We start from the raw sequence: 15585 nt of genomic DNA, 5'->3' as shown, positions 1-15585 counted from the left end.
TTTCACAGTTTGTAAAAATCAATGGGAAGTTCTCTCCTTGCCAGCAGACTGGGCCAATTTAATAAGTACCTGAACAGAGAGGTGGCCTGTGGAAGGGGCAGTCACCTTTTGCCTGGCATTAGGAGGAGCTGTGAGGGCCGGGACACTGGAGTGCATTGTGTCCCCGTGCGAAGGCCTGAATCAGCAGTGATGAGATTTCTTCTCTCCAGCTTTCCCCCACCGGCCTGACTGTAACTTGGTGGTGAATCTGCGAGGGGATGGACAGCTTCTGCCGCGGGATGGGGGGTGGGGGGAGACTTCAAGTTTCCAGTAAAGGGCTCTCTCCTCTCCCACTAGGGCAAGCTCATAGTAGGGAAACTCCAAGCAGCTGCCAGGCAATTTCATTTCAACTCTGTCCCAACACCACTGTTTACAGTTTTATGAAGGCAGCTCTGACTGTCCCTTCTCCTCTCCCTCCCACTTGTTCAAGTTTGTCGATACCCGATCCATGAACATTTGTTTCCTCCTTCCCTGGAGGAGTTTTGCGCTCCACTGACCTCAAGTTCAGCCCCAACGAGGCTGGCAGGAGGGCTCAGCTGGCTCTTTCCCCACTTGCTGCAGTCCCTTCTGTGGGACTAGCAAAGCCAGTGTAATTCAAGCGGGGCGACTCTTCCCTTGCCAGCTCCTCACACCGCCCAGGGCTCTGCTGACAAGGCAAACTTCATCCAGCCTGTCCTGAACCACGGAGAACCCCCTACCCTCCATCTATGGAGGCCACCAGTGCTGGGAGTGGGCAGGCAGGTCAAGACCCTCACCCCCACTCCGGCTGCCTTTAGCTCTCCTCCCTGGTCTACAGCACTCCACGCTGCTCTGCACTGCACACCTGTAGACGCGCTGCACCTCCCCCAGGTGGGTCCCAACTTGGCAACACTGCTGTGGGTGCACAGGGGTGAAGCACTGGGGGGTGGCAGTGGAATGGTTGGATGGATGGACGGATGCGTATTTAACTTCCCTCACAGCTTGATCTCCAGGTGATTTCCCCCCTTACCCTGTATCTTATACTCCTCGGCATCAGACCTCTCTTTCCTCCCCCGCTTCTCTCCCCACATCTCCCTCTTTTCAGCAGTGACAAAGCCTTTTACTTTAACCCGTTGGGACTGTCCCCTGCCATCCCGCGAAGATGGATTGAGGAGGGGTTGGGAGATAGAGGCTTTCTGTCTGTCAACAGCTGCGCGGCCCCTGCCCAGTGTTCGCCGCCCCGCTCGCCGGAGCGGAGAGCCGCGGGGGTGCGCGGAGCTGTCGCCGGCCACCCGCGGCGAGGACGGGAACCTTGCGGGGCAGAGAAAGGGTGCGCGGCCGGGCGGGCAGCGGCACAGACCCCAGAGGAACCCGGAGCAGGGGAGGGCTGGATCCCCTCGTGGATAAATCAGCGTAGATGTCCCGCCGTCTCTCCCTTCGCCGTGCGGAGCGTGTGCACAGGCAAGGAGCCGGAGGCGAGAGGTGGGCAAGGTTCCCTGCCCGCATCGCGACTCCGCTCTCGGTTCGCAGCCCGGCGGGGAGAACCGCGCTAATTCCCGTCCCGCGGAGCTGTTTCGGCGCTGGTCCCACGGCACTAGGAAACCGCCGCCCCTCTGCTGGCTCATTCTGCGCCATCGGCCACTCAAATGTTTATTAAATGCCGGCATTCGTTGCTTTCTAATTAGCGGAGCCCGCATCCGTCTGCTTTGTCTTCTTCTAGACGTTACTGTTACGCGAGCAAGATACATCAAACAAGGGCGGGGGGGAAAACCCTTTATTTTAATCAATTTTCCCCCGCAAGCACAGCGAGGTGAAATTAAAAAAAAAAAAAAAAAGGAACAAAACGCAATCCACATTCTAGGACATTATCTCTACTTTCTGCTCTCCTTTGCCCAATCTGCCCTGGGTTATTCATTCCGATTGCAGCGCTATTATTTATTTCCGTGTATGTATGTTTCCCGATAGTTACTTAGTAAAGCTGTTTACGCAAACTGCAGCGAGGGAACGGTGGCAAAACTTTTGGGAAGGATGTGAAAATGATTGTGGTTTGATAGTGCCAGAACTACGGCGGAGCTCCAATTTAAATTGCACTAGTCGTCAGAGCGCTTTGGGTATGCGTAAGGAAAGAAAAAAAACAAAAAGAGAAAAAAGGGGGAAAAAAAGGGGGGGATAGGAAGGAAAAAAAAATAATAATAAGAGCACATGCTAGGAATAACGTACTTTTCTCGGTGCTGCCGAGGGGCGGGTGGGGGAGACCCGCCCGTGTTTGCTCCGCGCTGGCTCGCAGAACGCTGCGGCGCCGCAGCCCCCGCGGCGGGCAGGCGGGCGGGGGGGCAGAGCCGGCTGCTCTCGGCCAGCCGGGCCCGCTCAGGTGCGCCCAGCAGCAGGTGGGCCGGGCCGGGCGGGCCGGTGGCGTCCCCGGCGGATTGGGGCCCCGGAGGGGACTGCTGGAAGGAGGGGTGTGCGAAAGCTGGGGGCTCATTAGCGCGGCGCTAATTGATCCTTCCCTCCGCGCCGCTGCAGCACCGGGGCGCGTCTCGCAGGTGGGGCGCCGGGGATCGCGGAGCACCGCTGCCCCGGCGATCCCTATCCCTAGCGCCGGGGCCGGGCCGCTGCGGCGTCCGGCGAGGGCCCCACGGCGGGTGGGTGTTTTTCTTTGCCCTTGCACCAGCCGCCGGCGGGATTACCGGCACGGCCTTGGGCTTTGACCGCTCTGCAGCGCGCATCGCAAACAGGGAACTGCTTGGTGGTTCCTGCGCTGAGGAGTGAATCAGCCACCGGTGGGACGAGCCCTGATGCTCGGGAAACACGCTCGGGCGGGTGTCGGGAAGGAAAGCGGGCATCTTCTTTTTCTTCCCGGGGATTTATGCTAAATAAAAAAAAAGTCCCTTTTAAGTGCATTGTAAAGCGGGAGAATTTATGATAAAACCACGAAGTCTCTCGGCACGGGGTTTATATTCGCTCCGAGGAGTTAACTCGTTCCTCGGCGTCGCAGTGCCGGAGGCGGGAGATGACCGAGCCGAGTCCTGACGCTCCTCACCGGCTCTGCAGCTCTGGGAACTGCTTCAAATGTGTCCCTCCATACACGGTTTATAAAAACCGATTCCCATCTGCAAGCAGCTTCTCAGAAGCTAAACAAATGACTCGTTATTATCGGCTGAGTTTACCACTTGCCATTAGGGTAAAACAAAACTAACTTTCTGTAAATAAACTTTCCCCCGGGGGTGAAAAGGAGATTCCGGGAGACTACTGATGTCTTTTTTGGATTGTCCTAAATGTAACGTTTTGCGTAATCTTTAGTGGCTACCTGGTCATTAAAACGGCACAGAATTATTTGTGGGGGTTCAAAGAAAAGGGCCCCCAGGCGTCCAGGGGAAAGAGATATACATACTGCATTTTGGGAGTGGGGAACAGAGACCTGCGTTCAAGCAAGCACTTACTTTCCTCCTAAATCACTTTTCAAACCCAATTCACCTAATCCTGGTATCACATGAGCCTCCTCCTCACTAGTACAAAAAAGATTGTGTCGTTGGGGCTCTGGGATGGTTGGCAAGCTATTGATTTCCCAGCTGTTGAGAAGACAGACTGAATACAATTCAGCAGATGCAAACCGACAGAACCTGGCTGAGAGATTGTTTTCCTCCAGAAAGTAACCTTGTGAGATGCTGAGGTTATTGACTTTGGAGTGGGGAAGGAGGTGTCTGATAATCAGCTCACTCTCTATCTCCCTCAGATTTATAGCTCAGGGCCTCCTGTCACTCCTGAAAATATAATCACGCTGGCAATAAACCCTGAGGGAAGAATGAGACAGCAAGTGTTTTTTCTTAGCGGTAATGCAGTGACCTCTGAGTTACATACTTAAATGAGCCGTGATCTTATAGCAAGCCCAGTGCTGGTCTACTTGATTGCCCTGTCTTGGCTGAAATGCCAAAACTGTCCCAGCACATGCTGGGCTGGTAGCATGTCCCACAGCCTCACAGCAGAGGGGCCCAGGGCACAATGCCTTTGAGATATGTAGTTTGAGAGGGGGGAGAGATCTGTCTCAATTTGCTGCACCAGAGGGATTGGTGGGGTTTTTGGTTTGTTTTTTGGGGGTTGTTTTTGCTTGTTGGGGGGGTTTCTAGACAGAAACATTTCCTGTCCTCTTTGCAAAAATGTATTTTATGACCATTTTGCTGTGCAGACTTCTCCCTCTCTGGACATTGCACAGAGTAATGTAACACCTTCAATCTGTGGAGCAGATACCTCCCAGTTTCTTTATCTCAGAACATGCCTTTGTCCCTCTTCAACCTGTTCTTGCTCTTCAGCAAAAACTCACCTTTTTACAAGCTGTCAAACGTAACACTAACAGCTGAGCATTCCTTTGGAAGAAAAAAAAAAAACCAACCCACATATATTTACTTAAAAATCACTTAGTATTTATTACTCCTTGATTTTTTTATTAGCCTTTTAACCATGTCTCTCACTTTAATCCAGAAGGAATGGGCTCTCTCTTATGCCTGTAGTAGATATATCCAAAGAGAGAAGGGGAAAAGAGTTGCTTAATCACTTGTAGTATTTCTGATATTTAAGGCCATATTTGAACAAGTAAAAGATCCTGCTTTGGTGTGTGCCCTCTGCTTAAAAAAAATATTGTTTCCAAAAGCCATGGTCTATCTGCTGATAAGCAAATTCAAACAAACAGCACAAAAGGCTGTAAAAGAACTGCTTCTACAATCCCATTCCTGAGAGGAGGCACCAGGGATCCTCCTTTAAGGAGGAAGAACATAATCTCCTGATTATGTTCTTCAGGCCCTTTGACACAAAGATGGCCCAAGCACCCAGCTCTCCTTCACTTTCTTTCCTAAACTCAGTTGAGTAACCTCAGCCTGCCCACAGTCTGGCAGGCAAAAGGAGCATAAGTGCAATTCAGCTAAGCAGTGTCCATCTTAACTGGTGCCAGTGGTTACCTTGGCCAAAAGCGTGACAGACTGAGAGGAATTTCAAAGAGGCCCAGGAGAATGGGTAACAGCTTGGGAAATGTTAAACAAAAGACATAAGGCTTGAACAACACATTCACTGATTTGCTCCTCAAGTTGCTCTAGTGACTCAGGATGGAAATCTGGACATCACTGTGGATAATACAGTGAAAACCTCTGGTCAAAGGGCAGCGACAGTAAAGGAAGCTAATTAAATATTGGCTAGCAATGGAAAGGGGAGGCAGGCGTGGGAGCAAGGTTTACATAAGCTTTGTCATCGTGTAGATCAGTGGGAAGCCCCTGCCAGAAATAGGATCTCAAAAAGAAAAGAACAAAATATAATGGCTCAGGGAAAAGCACCACGAATTGCCAGTGATCTACACAAAACTGATGTTTGGAAAGACCACTGGATGCTTGGGGGAGTATGGGATAATCAGAGGGTAAGATGAATAACACAGATGTGTAAAATACAATGGGTGTAGTAGAAGAAAGATTAGGAACTTCTTGGCCCTCATGACTTGTATGAGTAATACATAAATAAGACAAGAGGAAATGGAAAAGAGATCTTAGGAATTTTCTGCACAAGGGAGAGTTAACTTGTGGAACACTGTCATCAGATGCCATTAAAAGCAAGGTCTTGATGGAATTAAAGGAATAAAATATAGACAGATAGACAGAGTTATACTCTTAAATGAAAATAATAATATCTTTATATTATCACATCTGGAAGTAAAGTCTTCATCTCTAAGCCTAAGTAACCAAATGCTTAGGAAGAAACATGATTACTTTAGAAATGTTATTTTTTGGCATTTTTTGCATCTTCCCCAGAAACAGCCCTAGTAGTCATAATTTGAAACTGAATACACCTTGGATTGAGCGAGTATGACCATTACCATGTTTCTAAATCTCTTCTGGAGGCAGCTTTCTTTCCTGGACAGCTTTTAGTTCAGCTTGCTAGCAGAAAGCTTTGAAGAGAACTCACAGAAAAAAAGTATGGACTATGACACTAAAATATTAAGTAGAACGAATCAAATAAAGGTCTATCCTTTTCTTCATGTTAGTATGGCACCTATATGAATTAGGATATTTCATTTTAGTGTCATAAAAATATTAAGCCTTTAGATTTATGAAGATGGGATTGGGAAACTTTTGAAAATATTAAACCCATTGCCTAAATAATAATGTGGACTGTGTAAACCATCACCTCTTCACCCTATTCAAAATAATAATCACAAACAATAATCTGGGTCCGCATATGTGGCAGAGTCAGTTTGACTTTCTCTTCCAATTCAAGTAATCACTACAGGAAATCTTATATTTGCATACTAATTTTGGACTTGAACTTGGTTTTAGTGGAACTAGAAAGAGTGCCAGCATGAAATGTAAAATTTTTTTTAACTGCAAAGAGAAAAGTTCCACCCTTATTTTTGTTCTTTAACATTCAGTAAGAATAATTTTAATTTACCATATCTGGGTACTGTCAAATAGTGCTTGCATATCCATCCTTCTAAGTAGTCTGGACAAATACAGTGACTCAACACATATTTTTTTAAAATCTCAAATTAAATAAACCCAAGAGCAACCATGATAGTCATCAACCGCCCTTACAGATTTCTAACAATATTTTTTTGCCCCTCCAAAAACCCATCTCTTCTAGGCAAGAGAAAAAAGAGAAGGGGGTTTGTACCCTGAAAGAAAATACCATCAGTAAATTCAAGCCATTTGAAGCTTAAAAGAAAAATAAGCAGCAAATTTCCAGGATTCTAATACAGTAATTTCTCCCTCAGTAGAGACTGTGCTTCAATGCCAATTCCTTTGCTGATTCCAATTTCTTAGCCACACTCTGCCTTGAATCACATACTTTCAATGTGGGATTGCTGAAGTAGGTTGCAAACCTGAAAATAACCACGTTTGCAATCACTCTGACACAGTGATTGCTTTACAGAGAAATATTATTTACCTTGTAGAGAAAAAGTAAGGTACAACGTCCTGCCCAAGCTTCAAGGAAGTCTGTTTAGTTCAGGAAGAGAAAGCTCTTCCTAATTCCCATTGTGGAAGACCACCATTCCACACAGTATTTAATCCAGCCAGCCACCTCACACAGCACCACACTGTTGTCACATTTTCTCCATTTCAGTTGTCATTATGGCTGGAGGACAAAAAAAGCTGTAGACTGCCCCAAAGCACTTTTCCCTCAGCTCTTTTTTCAGAACAGGATGCCATTTAGACTCATGCATACCATTAACATAAATAACCTCAGAACTACTTAAATCACAAAAAGAGTTTTCAAGTGTTTGTAAACAAAAATGTGTGCTAGGTATACATTTTAATTTATCCTTTCCCCCTTAAATTTTGTGTTGGGTTTTTTTTTTCTTTTTTTTTTTTGCCTTACAAACGTTGGTAAATTAGAATATTGTGAAAACTACATAAAGGGGTAGCTTTCAGTTTGCTCATTCCTCCCTTCACCCCTCAGACGTTCTCCGTGTACCTTGACATGCAAATGCAGGTTGGTTGCCTCAGATTATTCTGCTATTGATTATTGAAATATTTTTACTTCTGGGCAGCACCCCTCCCTGTAATTTTGAGGATGGAAACTCTTTGGGTCAGTTGATTTTAAAAAGGTGTTTCACTTGTTTGAGAACACTTTTTTGGTGTTGAAAAAAGCCAAGAAATAAAGTCACCCAATTTGCTTAAAATGTCATGGACACCTGATGGAAGCTTAACTGGATATTCCTTGAATTCTAGCCTTTTGTCAGTACAACTGATGTTAAAGTGCACATATTTAAATTAAAATGTCCTGTGATGAAAGTGTGACAACATCTAAATAAATTCGTGCCTCTTTTTAAATTAAAAAAAAAAAAAAAGTAATGTTCCTTCCTCTCACTTTCTGTATTTTCTGCCTTTTTCCTTTGTTTTCCAAGCATCCAAAGGTAAAAGAGCTTGATAAAAATGTAGTAATGGGATGGGGGGAAGGAGAGGAGAGGTCAGATAACATTATTTCAGGTCTTTGCTCTGCTTTGTTAGGACAGATTTAATCTTTGGGCAGCATCAGAAGATAGGCCTGAATGACTGCCTGATCATCTCATCACTCTCTCCTCTTTTATCTGGATTACTACTGACTCTTTTCAGGGATGATATCTCACTATTCCTGTTTGGTAAATCAGGCTATTTTCCCCTGTATTTCACTTATTGTACAATGTTTATTTTCTTAACTTCAGGCCATTGTTCCTGAGTAGGGAACTGCAGACGGGGTGAGAGGATGGAACTGTGTACATGGGGACAGATTTGGTCATATTTTGCCAGTTAGCAGTAGCTTGCTGTCAAGTGCTCTCGACTTCATGGCAGCTTGTAGCAGAAAAAATATGGATAAAAGGGGTCAAAGTTGGCCTTGTAATTGAAAAATGAGGAAAGATAATGAATATTATGGAATATGGAATAAACTCAAATGGCAATTTAATTTTCAAGTTAGCAAATACTCAGAATGACAGAATAATACTCAGAATAATACTCATGAACTGGGTGAGTTTTGAGAAAACATTTGTTCACAGTCTGATTTATTAGTGCTTCTTGTTGCCTTATGATAAACACTAAAAAAAAAAAGAAGAAACAAACACAAACACCGTCACAGTCGTCTTTGTTCATTTAACGGTGAAACTCAAAGCTAACAGTTGCAGTTCAGAACCAGAAACCTCACGACAGAATACTAAAATGTGTGGTGCTGGGACTTTGTTGTCACTGGAATGTATATTCTGTGTGGTAATCTTTTATCTAGTTGTGCACTGAAAATAAAAACCCTAAACCAAACCCCACTTTAATTATATTTTGCTTGTTCATGCTGAGTAAAACATGTCAGACACTTGGTGAGAGCAGGCTGAGGTGCAGAGGAACCAAGCATGAGCATGTGCTCGTGTTCCAATGCAGCCTGATTGCTGGCACCAGGCAAGAAAACCAAGGGATTGCTGCTGTGCTTGTGGCAAGGTGAAGGTGGTTACAGGCCAGCTCATGAGAAATTATGGACATGTGTTGTGCCATGTTTGATGACTGTTGAGAGAGGCCAGAGAGAAAGAGCTTACATAAAAGCCAGGACATAATACCAGTTGTCTCACTCAGCACAAGGTGGCCTCTGCACGTGTAGCCAGAATGAGTGCAGGAAGTGCTGCTGTGTCTTTTGGGAAGCTTTGGGAGCTACAAGTTCCATTAGGTGGTCAATGACCACCTGCCCACAAGTCAGGCAGGTGATGGGCATTTCACAGGAGGCACATGAATAGCTTCTCTGAGGAGGCTACTGCTCTTTTCTGGCTCTCTCTCCTCAAAGGCATTAACATTAAGACCAGGGATATTCATGGGAAATCACATCAAGAGGGCTATGTCCATATCAGCAGGGTGCCTAGAGTAGAAGAGTGCAGCAAGATGGAAGTTGTAACTCCCTTTTCCTTTCTAATTGCTCTTTCAAAATGAGGCAGGGATCCAACAGCATCTGACATACTTATATGGAGCATGCCTCTCATCTTGGAAATATTTATTCTGAGCTCAAAAAGAATACTGCTGGACGAGATCCATCCCTGGTGTTCATTGTGGGAGACTGGACCTGCTGTTGGTAGGGTTCTGAGCAGTCTGTACCCATAGGTGTGGGGGCAGAGTGTTTTGGGGGGAGGCACGGAAAGGCCCCTCAGAGGCACTTCCACATTACCATACCAGATGCTGGAGATTGCTCAAGAAGACCCTCCCTGCACAAGGCATGGCTCTGGCTCTCCAGTGGGATTTTCACCAACCCCTTTAGATAGAGTGGCATAAGGGATCAAGCAGGCTGGGGGGCAGGATGCATTATGGGATCAGTCCCCCCAGAAAACAGAGCAAGCATGCTTGTCTGCAGCTCTCCGATGCCCCACTCCTACCAATCCCCCTGCCACACCCCTCTGCTGCAGCGCTGCACGCGATTCCCCAGCCCGGAGCTCCCACGTACCGGGCTATATTTTTATTATTCTCCTTTTTTTTCCTACATAAAACACGAAAGGAAGGCTGACACGAGCAGAGCCGCTCCTCACAACGCCCACCTCCGAGAGGCCCAAGGGCGGCCCCGCTCCCTGGCAAGGGCTGCGGAGGGCTGAGCTCTGCCCCTCAGCCCCCTCGGGAGCCGGGAGCAGCGGCGAGCCCCTCGCTGCCGGGGCTCCTGCCAGGCGCCGCGGCCCCCGGGAGCCCCTTGGCGGGGCCAAAGCGAAAGTGAAGCGACTCCCGAAACCCTTCTGGGGGTGGCGGCGGGAGCCATGTGACAGCCGGGAAGCAGCCCGGCCGCACGGGGGGCGAAGAGCCGGGGTCGGGGGTGTGTGTGGATGATTCCTGAGGGCTGCGGTGCCCCCTCCCCGCACCCGCACAGCCCGCATCTCCCTCCGCAGCCGCACTCGCGCCCGTCCCTGGAGCCCGGGCAGGGCCGGGCCGGGCAGAGCGGGCGGCTCCCTCTCCCCTCCTCCCCTCCCTCCGCCGCGTCCCCCTCAGGCAGGGCAGGGCAGGAGCGCGCCCCGCAGCGCTGCCCCCGGGAGGAGGGACTCGCCTCCCCAGCATGATCACGGCGGCTTATTAGGGTGGTCGTCTCTCCACCTCTTTTTTTTTTTTTTTTTTTTTTTTTCCCCCCCAATTTCCCTGCTCGCCGCGGCTGTCAGCGCTCTCACCGCTGCTCTTACCACCGCGCCTCCCGGGGCTGCCGGCGCGGCCCTGCCCCGCCGCCCCTTTGTGCCCGGCGCGATGCTGCGGGGGCCCGGGGCTGCGGCAGGTAAGCGGGGCGGCGGCGAGGGGCTGGCGGGGCACGGCCGGGGCAGGAGGTGCCGCTGAGGAGGGCGCGGAGCCTCCCGCCCCCGGAGCAGCCCGCTTCTCGCCCGCGCCTCCGCGCCCGGCCGCGTTTGTGCCTTCCTTTGTTTTATTTAGGTTGTCTGTAAAAAGTTGTTATCACCGCCACCCGAAAGGACACTCCCTCCCTTCCCCCCATCCCCAGTCGAGACCTCGGGGGTCTCAGACCCTGCCCGCGTTGGCCCTTGATTTGAGTCTCCCTGTAACTGCCGCGTATTAAACCTGTCTCCAGCTGCGAATCATCCCTCTCTCCAACCTCCTTACCCCGCTGCCCCCCGGATTCCTCGACTCCAACCTTTCTGCCTATTTTGATTTTATTTCCTCCCCCCGCCTTTCCTTGGTTTCTAAGGGACTCCCCTCCAACCTGTCTGTAGGTATGTTTGTGTAACCAGACACTGAGAGTAGCTGTCTGCCGAGGAATTAACTCGGCAACCCCCAAAGCTTAGTTTGCATTCAATAGAGGTGTTTGTTTTTCAGGTTTAAATCTCCAGACGGGTTGAAGAAGTCGCCCAAAAGGAACCACTTCGCAAATTTTGTTTCCTCCCTTGAAATCCCACTGGACGTGGAGCAGGTGGGGGATCGGGAGGGGAAACTTTTGGGGTGGAAAGGGTTGATGGGATGGAGAGTGATCAGGGGCTGAGTGGTGGGGGAAAGCGCTTTAAAGTTGGGAGAGTGGGGCTGCACTTTCCCCCTTCTCCTCCTCAGCGGAGGATAGCTCAAGGCTCTTGCTTTCGTTCGTTAAAAATAAATACTACAGAAGTTGGCAAATTTTGTAGTTTTAGAGAAGTGGATTCTCTCCAGGATTAACGTAAAAAATGTTGATGTTTGAGGAACTACTCTTTCTCAACCCGTAAATAAAGTGGAGATGTTGACAGTTTGTCTAGCCTCTGGTAAATGAGAACAAAAAAATATTTCATTTCTTGAAGGGCATCCATAATTATGAGGGTGGGAGGGAGAGGAAGGAGTTTAACTATTAACCTTTATCTGGGCTCATAAATTAGTTGAAACTGGTGTTTCTGAAGCTTCTTTTATGCGTTTGCTTTCCTGTTTTTCTCCTTCTTCTTTCCTTCAATTGAGATGGTGAAAGGTAAATGAAAATAATGATGCTTGGATTAATTGGACAAGCAGGCGATTTTATGGCTCACCAGTAAAAAATAAATGCCACGGGAAAGTTGCTGTTTGCAGTGCAAGCGGTGGGAAAGTGGTCTGGAGGGCTTCGGGGGGGGCAGGGGGGGACGGCAGAGAAGCGTGGCTGCCTGCTGGTTGCACTCTTACTTTAGGAGGTTTGGATTTGTGTTTCCAGATCTTCACTTGAAGACGGCGAAGGACAGTTAGTGGAAGGTAAGAGAGCCTCTTCCCCAGCACTTACATCCTGCCCACGTGTGCTCTGAGTACCTGGGTGTTTGCTCCGGCCCCCAGAGCCAGCACAGCCGTGCTGGGAAGTGATAAACAGGAGACTGTCGAGCTGTTGCTGAACACAGTGTGCATGTTGGGAAGGACAGGATTTTTTAACAGAGAGATTAGATGCTTTTACACACTGAGATGCTTCTTAAGTTAATGAATTCTTCCCCTCCAAAAATGGGATAGCCTTTATTTTCTTAATCAGAAAACAGCAGATGGAGACAACAGTGAAAAAGTTTCTGTTCTGACTCTTTTCTACAGTGGAAGTAGCATGCCTAACTTAACATGTAGCTTGTTTCCATCAAACATGTTAGTATTTATTTTGGTACGAATTGGGGGTAAAATTATCCCTGTATTCTTCTTCATTGCATCTTTTCCAAATGTGGTGTTGTTATTTTGTGGCATGGTTCTTGCCAGAAGTGAAATAAAGTTACTCTTACTAGTTTTGAAGATAAACTACATCCAGCCGCCAGAGGTTTTCTCCTTCCTACAGACTTAATGAAGTGAAAGCAAGAGATCCTGTGGAGGAGGCAAGAGTGGGAGAGATATGGGATCATAAAATTTGGTAGAGCAAGTGATTGAGTGCAGTGTCTTTGTTAGTTTGTCAGCATTGCAATTTCAAGTAAAATATGCTTGTAAAGTGCAAATTCGAGTCATTTTAAATGAAAATTGAAAAAATGTTTTCTCCCTTTTTTCTTTTCCTAGTAAGAACAGTCTTTCACTTATTTGTCATTGTTTTGTCGTTCTCTTGTGTAGGAATCAAAAGTACATAGACCAAGTAATGCTGTTTATTCTCTTGATTTTTTGTAGAAATCTGTACAGTATAGTCAGTTTGGAGGGAGTTCCTCATCTCCCCCCTAAAATGAGTCCTTGTCAGCAACAAGTGTGTTGATACATGCATATGAAGGACTTGGGCACGATGCCAGCTCAAGCAATTTAAATGACATGGTTAATAGTGTCTCTACTGTCCTTATCACACAGTAGTTGTCTTTAATAAATTCAGAGGCTTCCAAGTGATAATCACAGATAACAAATTAAGTGGAATCCTAGCTCCTGTGTTCAGATGGATTCTCTTTTGCACCAGTTGGTAAATATGAAATGCTAGTTCCAGATGGAGTATAAAAATTTGTAAAATATACCTTTCTCTAAATATGTAATTTAAGACAAATAGAAGCCAAATAGATTATCTGAAAGTATTTCTGAACCTGAAGTGTTCTCATGGATTCTATTGCTATTAGTGTAATTTTTAAAGTTTTTCTGTATTAATAAATGTATGTGGGACACTGCATCCTTCAAATGAATCTTTATCAAACACTTCAAAAGGGGGAACAATTTTACATGAATTAGGTAAGCCAGTACAGCAAATATAACAAATTAAAACACTCTGTAACTCTTGTAAAGCATTTAGGATGGAAGCGAAAAAGATCAAACCATCACTTTCAGTTTGAAATAAGTAACCTTTAAAGAGCAGTAAAAACAATTTCAGAAATACTCACACTGATACACAGATGTTTCACAATGGGAATTTAAAAGTTCTTTGAGCACCTCTGGTAATCATAACAACTTTTCTCCTTGTCAAATTAAAAGACTACAGCATAATATGTAACTATATAAGAAGAGGCAGAGTAGTGCAATTGATATTTTAACTGCAAGTTGCATGTATGATTGCTTAGTTTATGACTTTTTTTTTTTTTAAAGATTTGATCCTAAAAATATCATGACCGATCTCATTTTCCTCATTTTCAAGCCTGCTAGATCTTGCCAATAGTTGTAGAAATGCTCCTGTTCTCAGCAGCTGTTAAGAGTTTGCTAAAGCACCTAATAATAATGTGTTTTAGATCTTGTGACTGCGCTGGAAATACAGTGCTGTGTGTTTAACTGATAAGTTTGGAAATGTTCTTCTTAAAGGTCAAGATTGTGTTTTTGAAAATTGCCACATGAATGCAAATTGTCATCACAGATTTTGTTTCTTGTGGCTTTGTTTGCAAGATTCGTTCCTTTGAGACTAGTGAAAACTGACAAGATACTACCTATGTCTTAAAGGTAACAATCGATAAATAATAGTACTTTCCTAAAAGCCTTGTACAAATGAAGAAGTCTAACAGATTTTTTTTTAACTTTGTGTCTCAAATCATATTACAGTCACACTAAAATTTATTTAAGTGTTAGCTTTTGTCAAAGTGAATGACCCAACCTGAGGTAGTAATGAAATATTACCATGAAAAGTCTGTGGCCCAGAGAAAGGGGCAAAGAAGGGAATGTGCCTTTATGTGTAAATTCACTGTATAACAATTACATTAACATTTGCCGCTCCTCAGCAATATGGATCTGCCGTATTCATTAAAACTAAATACTTGTTAGTTCCAAGTAATATTTGGAAAGATACTGAGCCTTCACACCATCAAGTATTCCTAGAGAAACTTTTTAATTGAGTTGATAGGTCACCCCTCTTTTTGGATGCTCTGAAATTGTGACAGTGGCTTTCTGATACTCAGGATGTGAAGTTAAAAGTGATCTTCATTGTTAAGCATTATAGCTTACTACCTTTTTTTCCCCTGGAGCCCTCCTCAAACCTGATAGCATTTCAGCTCCACAGTTGGCCCCCTTTCCTTTTAATTTGAAGGCTGGGCAGAAGTCTTGTCAGGGTCTGCAGTTGTACTCTCTGTGTGGGGCTGGGTGTCCATGCTTGAAACCAAATGGGTGTTACTCTTCCAGAAGTGTTGCCATCATTCCCAATTCCACTCTTTTATTAAACCCAATCCTAAGGATTTCTTCATTAATAATGTATCACGGTAGAAACCACACACTAAGCATCATGTACTTGAAAAATTACAAGTCTCAAAGGGTTGGGTTTTCCTGGGTGGGGTTTTTGTTGGTTTTTTTTTTTGTTTGTTTTTTGGGTTTTGGGTTTTTTTGTTTGTTTGTTTGGTGGTTTTGGTTGGTTTTTTTGGGTTTTTTTTGGTTCTTTTTTTTTTTTGGTTAGTGGGGTTTTTCTTTATTGGCTGGTTTGGATTAGTTTGGGTATTTTTGTGAAAACTAGGCACATCCATGAAATGCACAGAAAAAGTTTTCAGGGTCAGAAAACTTTGCAAATGTAGCGCATCTGAAGTATTTCTCTATAAAATATCTTTGTCTTTTACCCTCTCTTGCTTGCCATGTTCATCACAAGACTCGAAATTACCAGCATGCATAATAAGCATAGTCTTACTGCTGTGAGGAATGCCACTGAAGTAACTGCAATAATTTTTGGTAAAGCAGTGCCCTATGTTTACAGAATGGACCTTGTCTTTTATGCTCTGCAGGGAAGGGAATTGTCTTCAAAGTATTTTCTATGAAGTGCCTGGCATGTCTGCATGTGCCAAAAAATGGTAAATAATAACAAACAGTA

The 15585-nt window shown here is 45.7% G+C and overlaps 1 protein-coding gene across 4 annotated transcripts in view; it reads left to right on the top strand.

Moving 5' to 3' along the window:
• Positions 1–648: 648 nt before the first annotated feature.
• The window catches only part of PRDM1 (PR/SET domain 1), a 112142-nt gene continuing 97205 nt past the window's right edge, over positions 649–15585 (top strand). Inside the window, exons 1-3 of one of the 4 annotated variants that reach the window (XM_018917904.3) lie at positions 649–888; positions 11274–11367; positions 12100–12137. The gene's annotated coding sequence lies outside the window, so the exon portion shown is untranslated. Of the gene's footprint in view, positions 889–11197; positions 11368–11867; positions 11884–12099; positions 12138–15585 lie in introns of those variants that run through there. The other 3 variants (XM_018917899.3, XM_050972316.1, XM_050972317.1) reach the window with 3 other exon arrangements.

This window comes from Serinus canaria, chromosome 3 (assembly GCF_022539315.1).
Source record: "Serinus canaria isolate serCan28SL12 chromosome 3, serCan2020, whole genome shotgun sequence".
NCBI classification, from domain to species: domain Eukaryota; kingdom Metazoa; phylum Chordata; class Aves; order Passeriformes; family Fringillidae; genus Serinus; species Serinus canaria.
Note: the sequence above shows the minus strand (reverse complement) of the source record. Positions and strands in the feature narration are given on the sequence as shown.